Source organism: Dermacentor variabilis, chromosome 5, assembly GCF_050947875.1.
Source record: "Dermacentor variabilis isolate Ectoservices chromosome 5, ASM5094787v1, whole genome shotgun sequence".
In the NCBI taxonomy this organism is placed as follows: Eukaryota; Metazoa; Arthropoda; class Arachnida; order Ixodida; family Ixodidae; genus Dermacentor; species Dermacentor variabilis.
Window position 1 is genome coordinate 10,334,631 of NC_134572.1, and position 6,956 is coordinate 10,341,586.

Here is a 6,956-nt window from a genome sequence, read left to right on the forward strand (position 1 = left end):
TGAGGCATGCCCGAAATTAGAGTAGGAGGCTGCAGTGCCCTTGTAGTAGCGATTTCAGAGGAAGCTATGCATCAGGGATAACTCTGATTTTCCTATTTAGGTACATGTGAATCGCGGAAATACTGTCACTGCACAAATGCTGAACAGATTTGAATTTGAATAAAATTTGTTGCACTTACGAAAAAAAAGTGAAGGTGGACCGGCTGACTGAAGTTAAATTTTGATATATTGCCTTAAGTGTTTTGCGAATATTGTCGAAAATCAATACGTTAATTAAAAACTTAAACGCAATAGTTTACCACTCCTTAACAGCACAAAAAGAAAACAGATGTAATGTTGGAAACGATATCCTTTAGAGCTTATGAAGCACACAAATGGTATATGTAAGTTTACAGCCTGCGCACTATTGTTACAATGTTTACAAAGGCTTTGCAAAAGTCCCACTCGAAATGAAGTGGTATATTTCAGAGTGCTGTATATATTGTGATAATTTTTATGCTGTACTGTTTTAAAAGAATTTATATGGATTTTTTATTGCTGGGCTATAGTTGTAAATTTTATGGTTCAGTTATTCTTTTTCTAACATTTTCAACCAGTTTTTTTTTTCTTTGGAATTCATTGTCTATATAAAGATCTACTACAATTTCAACTAAAACAAACCGAATAAAATTGGTGTAGTGGGCGCCGAGGAAAATGATTTCACGTCCCCGTCGCTTTGTGTATTGTTAGGAGCGCCTGAATTAAAGCTTCCTCATGAGCGCTCCTGTGTCCGCAATGCCGGTGTTTATCTCAACCGAAAACACTCACTTCATGGTTTCTCTAGAAGGCCCCCTGACTAAATGCGAAAGCGAGCATTCATAACAAATGTAAATTGGGCAAAAAGGGGAACGAGGACAAGATAGAAGAAGGGGCCTTCAATTATTAAACCAAACAAGCTCGCCCAACTTGGTGTATTACTGAAAATGAGCGAGCTTTGGCGTTAATTGTGGGTCTTACAAATGATGAAACCTGGGCAAAATGTCTGTCCCTTTATTTATTTAGATGCATGAGGCTGCCCTAACCTCACAAGATAAAGCGTAAATTGCCTGATTTGACGGAAACTTTTTTTGGAATGAAGAACACTTTGTCTTATTATATAGTTATGTGCACTGAAGAAACGCTGGCACATATCGGCTATTTCGTGAATTGAGGACTCGCGATCGCCTGTGCGCAGTCTCCGAAAAGAACCGTCCACCCGGAGGAACCTCCTGATCAGCCGCTAGTAGCACAAGATGCCCCCTTGCCGACTGGTGACGAGCGGCAGAGACGAAAATCCTCCGTGCACTGTGAGTAGTAGCCCTTTCTTTAGGAGGGCACTCGCCTTATACTTCATACGTTACCAATCGGCTCTCGCCGCAATTATGGATAGCAGCGCTTGAGTCGTTCAGCCTTTTCATGTGTGCTTGTCCTAATCTTCGCGCTGTTTTAGACCGCAGCTCTTATGTACCCGTTCCTGTCTTGGGCGTCGGCGTCCCTCAGCGTAACCGAGCGACGAGCACTGCGAGAGAAAAGAGCGATCGCGCACCGCAGCGCGGCGTAAAATACGGCGCTAGCGCAGAGAGCGCGAGAAGGAAAATGGAGGAGGACGGTGCAGCGGCAGCATGCGGTAAAAATTGGAGGAGGAGGGCATGGCGAAAGTGCAAGAAAAGCGTAGTGTCCAGGAAGACAGGTATTTCCAGCAACTATGACTACGAGATAGTGCCAGAGTGGCGCGCGTCGTGTGTATGGAAACAAAGCACGGCATGAGCGGAGGTCTGTCTGCGGCGGCTGCTGTGAATCGCACCCACACATCACCCCCGCGCCACCTCTCGTGATCTCCCGATTCGAGGCAACGTGGCGCACGAGACTGATTGTTCTTGCCAGCCAATCTATCGCGAAATGAAAACACGTATACAGCTGCGCTCAAATTTCGCATTAGGGAGTATCATAATCGTCGGTGAATTTCTTTCCACCATAAATTCATACCAGCTAACTCAGTTGTCAAACGTAGTGTGGATAGCATCTCACAATCTTACTTCAAGCAAATTTCTTTCTGTCTGTGCAGCTCCTACGCAACGTTAACTTTGCTGCTTTGGTGATGACGTGTGTTGGCCCACGATATATGCCACGCTCAAGTTGGTATATACAGCTGTCGCTATAAAACAGTTGCTCAATTTTATCTGTGACCTCCAATTAGTGGCCCTTTGAAGGCTAACTGCGTAATGTGTCGATGTCTATAAGAAAACCTGCCTGAGCAAAGAAGCTATGCGTGTAGGTGTAGGTAGATCACACCTACCATAGTAGTGGCGCAGTGGCTTGAGCGTTTAAGCTGGGCGTTTAATGGGGCGACTCGGTGAGTCAGAACGAGGACGAGACAAGATAAGCGCTAACTTCCTACAGAAAGTTTATTGATGCGCATAATTTATTTTGTGGTGGTCTATTGCAAAAGTACTATGAATGACACAATGCGCATGCGCCAGCAAGCATAATATGTCATTTATAATCCTGCCAGAGAATCTTGCCAGAGCCCGCTGCAGCGGCAGCGGAAACACAGCGACGCCACAGCCAAGCCGTAGTAGTGCGTAAACGTCGGGCTTCCGAACAGGTCGCTTGCCTAGAAGTCGCTATATGGCGCCGAAGGTGCGTCGTTTGCAAAAGGTGGCGGCAGAAAAACGCCTCATTCATAATACTACCAGAGGAATAGCTAGTATTTATGTCATACTTTTGTTGGACTCAGCGTTGTGAGTTATCACTGAGAACATGTAGAAGGGAGGGTTAGGCACGCTGGAACAGATAAGACGAAAAGGGGGAGGAGGTTGATTCAGGCTAGTCTTCATCGGGCTAAGGCAGAACCAGGGAGACGGCGCCAACGCAAGACTACAAAGGGAAGGGAGCAGCCGAAATCAAAGGAATTAATCGTCGGTTCATGGAAAGCGACTATGACCACGACTTCAGTGCGTATGATATACTGCGGTTCTAAAAAAATTGCTGCAAAATACCACCCACAGAAAAGTAATGTGAAATGAAACGTTCATGGGGTTCTCGCAAAGGTCTCACAGTGTGTTCTATGAAAATTTTTCAACGATAATTTTGGTGGCAAATTATCGGTTAATAACATCCCCAAGAACTATAGCATTAGACCTCGCGGAACATGCAGGAGCTGACCTTTTTTTATAAATTTGTTATTTGAACCAGTCCTTTAAATGTTTCTCCTATTTTCGAATTGCTGTTTCACCAGCTTGTGCGAATTCCACGCACCTAGTAAACAAATCGCAGTTCGAAGCCGACGCATGTCTTGGTCTCGTATCCATCTTTTTGAGCAGTTCAAGGGGCATTGAGAGACTGTGCTGCACCGGTGGTATCGAACCCCCGTGGCTTCGGAAGCTTCCCGCGTACTGGGGATGTAGTGAAAACACCTGAGTGTCGAAAACCACACAGACCTGCACTAAAAATAACGCAGATTACTTGGAGCCTCCATTGCGGCATATTATCTCGCGCTTCATCGAAGCGGCCAAGAAGGACGGAGCGTCGCCACCTGCGGAACAACTTTGGTCAGTCTTGCGTTTATTGTCAGCCCGCGGTTACACAAGAATTGCGGTTGCTGTCTACAGTGCATCTATTTGAAGGATTCACGCGAAAACGCTCTTCTTCCCTCTCGACGCGCGCAGTCGGCTCGACGACGCTCCGCGAGTTCTCGCGGTTATCGACGCTCACCGATGCGAACGTCGTGTCGCCGGTGGTGGCGTGCAGTCTGGCGGCCCTGGTGAGCCTGCTCTGCCTGCTGCTGCTGGCGGTGCTGTGGGCGGGGCCGCAGCCGCTCCTCGAGCGCTGCGCCAGCCTGGACTGCCGCCAGGCGCGCGCGTTCCTCGACATGTTGATGGACGCCAGCGTGGACCCCTGTAAGGACTTCTTCTGGCACGCTTGCCGCCGCTGGGTCACCGGCCACTTCGGCGGTGGCACGAACTTCAGCGGCCAGGCGCTGCGCGACACGCTCCTCTCGCTCAAGCGGGCCCTGCTCGACCGCGCCGCCGTGGCAGTCGCGGCGAGACCGGCCCGGTTCTACAGGTCGCCATATCTCTCCGAGTTACGCAGTTGCACCGTGCTGGCCACCGCGCAGTAGCATTGTCGGGTGTTATGTGTACTGAGTGGCCATGAAGGAATGAAAGTAGGCAAGAGTTAAGTCGAGCCCACAGCCGGCCTTCAGGCTCTTCCTTTCGCTCTTTCATCACATGGCACCCAGGCACACCCGACGAATTTTTTTTTTTTTTTGCTTTCTGATTGGCAATGAGGAGTAATCATAATTGCACGAAAAACAGCCACATTTGTTCATTGGAAGGTGACATTTGGTCTAACACATGCTTTACTAATTTGCGCCAATTAGGCAGCTCGGCGATGCTTCCGACAGACTCGTATTAGACATGACCGGTCGTACGTTGAGGACCACCAATGTGTTTTTTGTTTTGTTTTTAATACCTTGCTAAATCCCAAGCTTCACGTTTGCCAAATGATGCACCTTCCCATATTTTTTTTCTTAATTTTGTCATAAGTGCAACTGTCGCGGCAGAAACCGTTGGAACTAGTATTGTTATCATTGGCCGCTATTTACAGCTTTCTTTCCCCATGGCGTCAATTGGTCAAAGTCATCTCTTATGAGTATGGGCGATGTCTTGGGGGAGGTCCAGTAAATATCAGAATTTTGACCCATCACCTCTTTGAGACAAATTTTCAGGTTCGGTCGTATTCACGCGCTATGTTGCTGCAGATTTAGTAGGACATGTTGACTCCAAAGAAGCGAAGTGTGTGTGTGGCCTGTTGAACGAAAGTTTGAAGCTTAATTCATTTCATTTCATTTATTTCTTCTTAATGGTTCGAAGGCATTACATAAGGGGGGCCACAGCGACATGTAAATTTCAATTATGTGAACAAAAATTCAAAAATATAGACCACCAGAATTACACTTGGTGAAATAAAATATACAATTCAGAACACACTGAAAAAAATCGGAGCAGGTCGATATTTATTAGAATAAAAATGGCTTGGAGTGCATGCGGCAGACATTGTCAGATCCTGACTGGAAGCTTACCCTTATCATTGAAACGAAAGCTGTGCGATCAATGCATTCTACTGGTGCTAACATATGGGGCAGGAACTTGGAGAGTGACAAATAAGCTCGAGAACAAGTTGAGGACCGCGCAGAGGGCGATGTAACGGAGAAAGCTGGACGTAATATTAAGAGTCGGGAACAGAGTGCCGTGGATCAGAGAGCAAACGGGGATAGCCGATATTCTAACCGACGTTAAGAGAAAAAAATGAGATGGGCAGGCCATCTGTAATGCGTCGGTTAGATAACAGGTGGACCATTAGTTTTACAGATTGGGTGCCAAGAGAAGGGAAGCGCAGTCGAGGACAGCAGCAGACTAGGTGAGATGATGAAATTATGAAATTCGCAGACGCTAGTTGGAATCGGTTGGCGCAGGACAGGGGTAATTGTAGATCGCACGGAAGAGGCCTTCATCCTGCAGTGGGCATAAGATAGGCTGATTATTATTATTATTATTAATATTATTATTATTATTATTATTATTATTATTATATTTATTAAGATGAGTTAGGGCCAAACGATGAAATCTTCCTTACCTCAGTAAGGAAGCCTTCATTGCGGTGAGGCTACCTTATGTCACTCTAAAAGCTTCCTTACTGAGGGACCCTCGGTGAAGGCTTCCTTGGTGCTTCGTCAGCGTAAGGTAGCTCCAAAGCTACCTTCATGCGTCCTTACGCCGCTCCTGGCCCTGAACGAGCGCTTCACCTCACTGCTTAACCACGTGACGTTTGCTTGCTCACGCGCGCTGTCGCCCACCTGCGGAGAAGCGCGAGCGCGGTACGTCTTGCCAGGCATGTTCGTTTCAGTCACGCGTGCAGCATGAAAGCGTTGCTAGGCGTTGCTAGGCGTTGCACGACGCCGGCGTGCCAGCGTTGCTGGAGCACATCAAGTTTTGCACTGTAATGCGCATCTTTCGTTAACTTTAGTAAGCAAGACTAGAAGAAAGCGTCCACGCTTCTCTATATTAACTGTTCAATTTAAAGATTGTGCGACGATACAACATTTTTGATAGAATAATGGTGTTCGCGTAAAGATTTTAAGAGATAATCTCGAACCCAGGCATGTGGCAACCGTTCCTTACCTGAGGACGGGTGAAGGGAGCTTTCAGAGTACGCTTGCTTCCTCCATCGGTCCTTCGCTGTAAAGAGGCCTCACGTAAGGTTAGGAAGCGCTCGACGGAAAGGAACGTTTCATTGTTTGGGCCTTAGTGTAGAGAACAGTGGTTGTCAGAAGCTGTGTAGTGGATTGTTAGTTCTTCGCAGAATCATATTCATCACCATCTGTCATGTGTGTTTGCCATGGAGAACAATCAGCAGCACGTTCATCGGCGTGGAACTAGTGAGGACGTTTTGCCACACGAAACAAAAGCGCATCTCGAACCAACAGAAAAGAACAAATAAGAGCTTTTACCACGGCCGTTGAAATCACGTAGCTACTGCTCAGTAGCAGCACTGCTGCAACCAGCCTACTTTCCTGATCCTACTTCGCCCGGCTCTGCTGCTTTTGTAGAAGACACTAATTCCAAACCGATGATGAAACCATAGGGCAACACTCAGGAGCCTTACCAAAGTCTCGAATAAGGGATACGAGGTTGTGCTCACTATTTAGCTACTTAATGAGACGACAGTGGCAGGCAGCGGTGACACAATTTGTTCTATATACATTCCCTTTCTAGCAAGATGTCAACAGTTTTCAGAACAGTGTTGATTTTTTCCACTTCAATTGACAAGTTTATGCAGCGGACCAAGCATCTGCAGCTGTGATGGCATCTTCAATTTTTGATAGTTCGGTACCGTGCAGCTGTTTCCTTAAATGTAAACGCATGGTAACCTGAAGG

General features: G+C 46.8%; 1 long non-coding RNA gene across 1 annotated transcript; it reads right to left on the reverse strand.

Annotated features, from left to right (window-relative positions):
- Positions 1-5,033: 5,033 nt before the first annotated feature.
- LOC142581791 (uncharacterized) lies at positions 5,034-6,291 on the reverse strand. Its single transcript, XR_012828294.1, has 3 exons — positions 6,201-6,291; positions 5,656-5,875; positions 5,034-5,534 (listed from the first exon to the last, which is right to left on the reverse strand). It is a non-coding gene; the product is annotated as an uncharacterized LOC142581791 (long non-coding RNA).
- Positions 6,292-6,956: the final 665 nt, after the last annotated feature.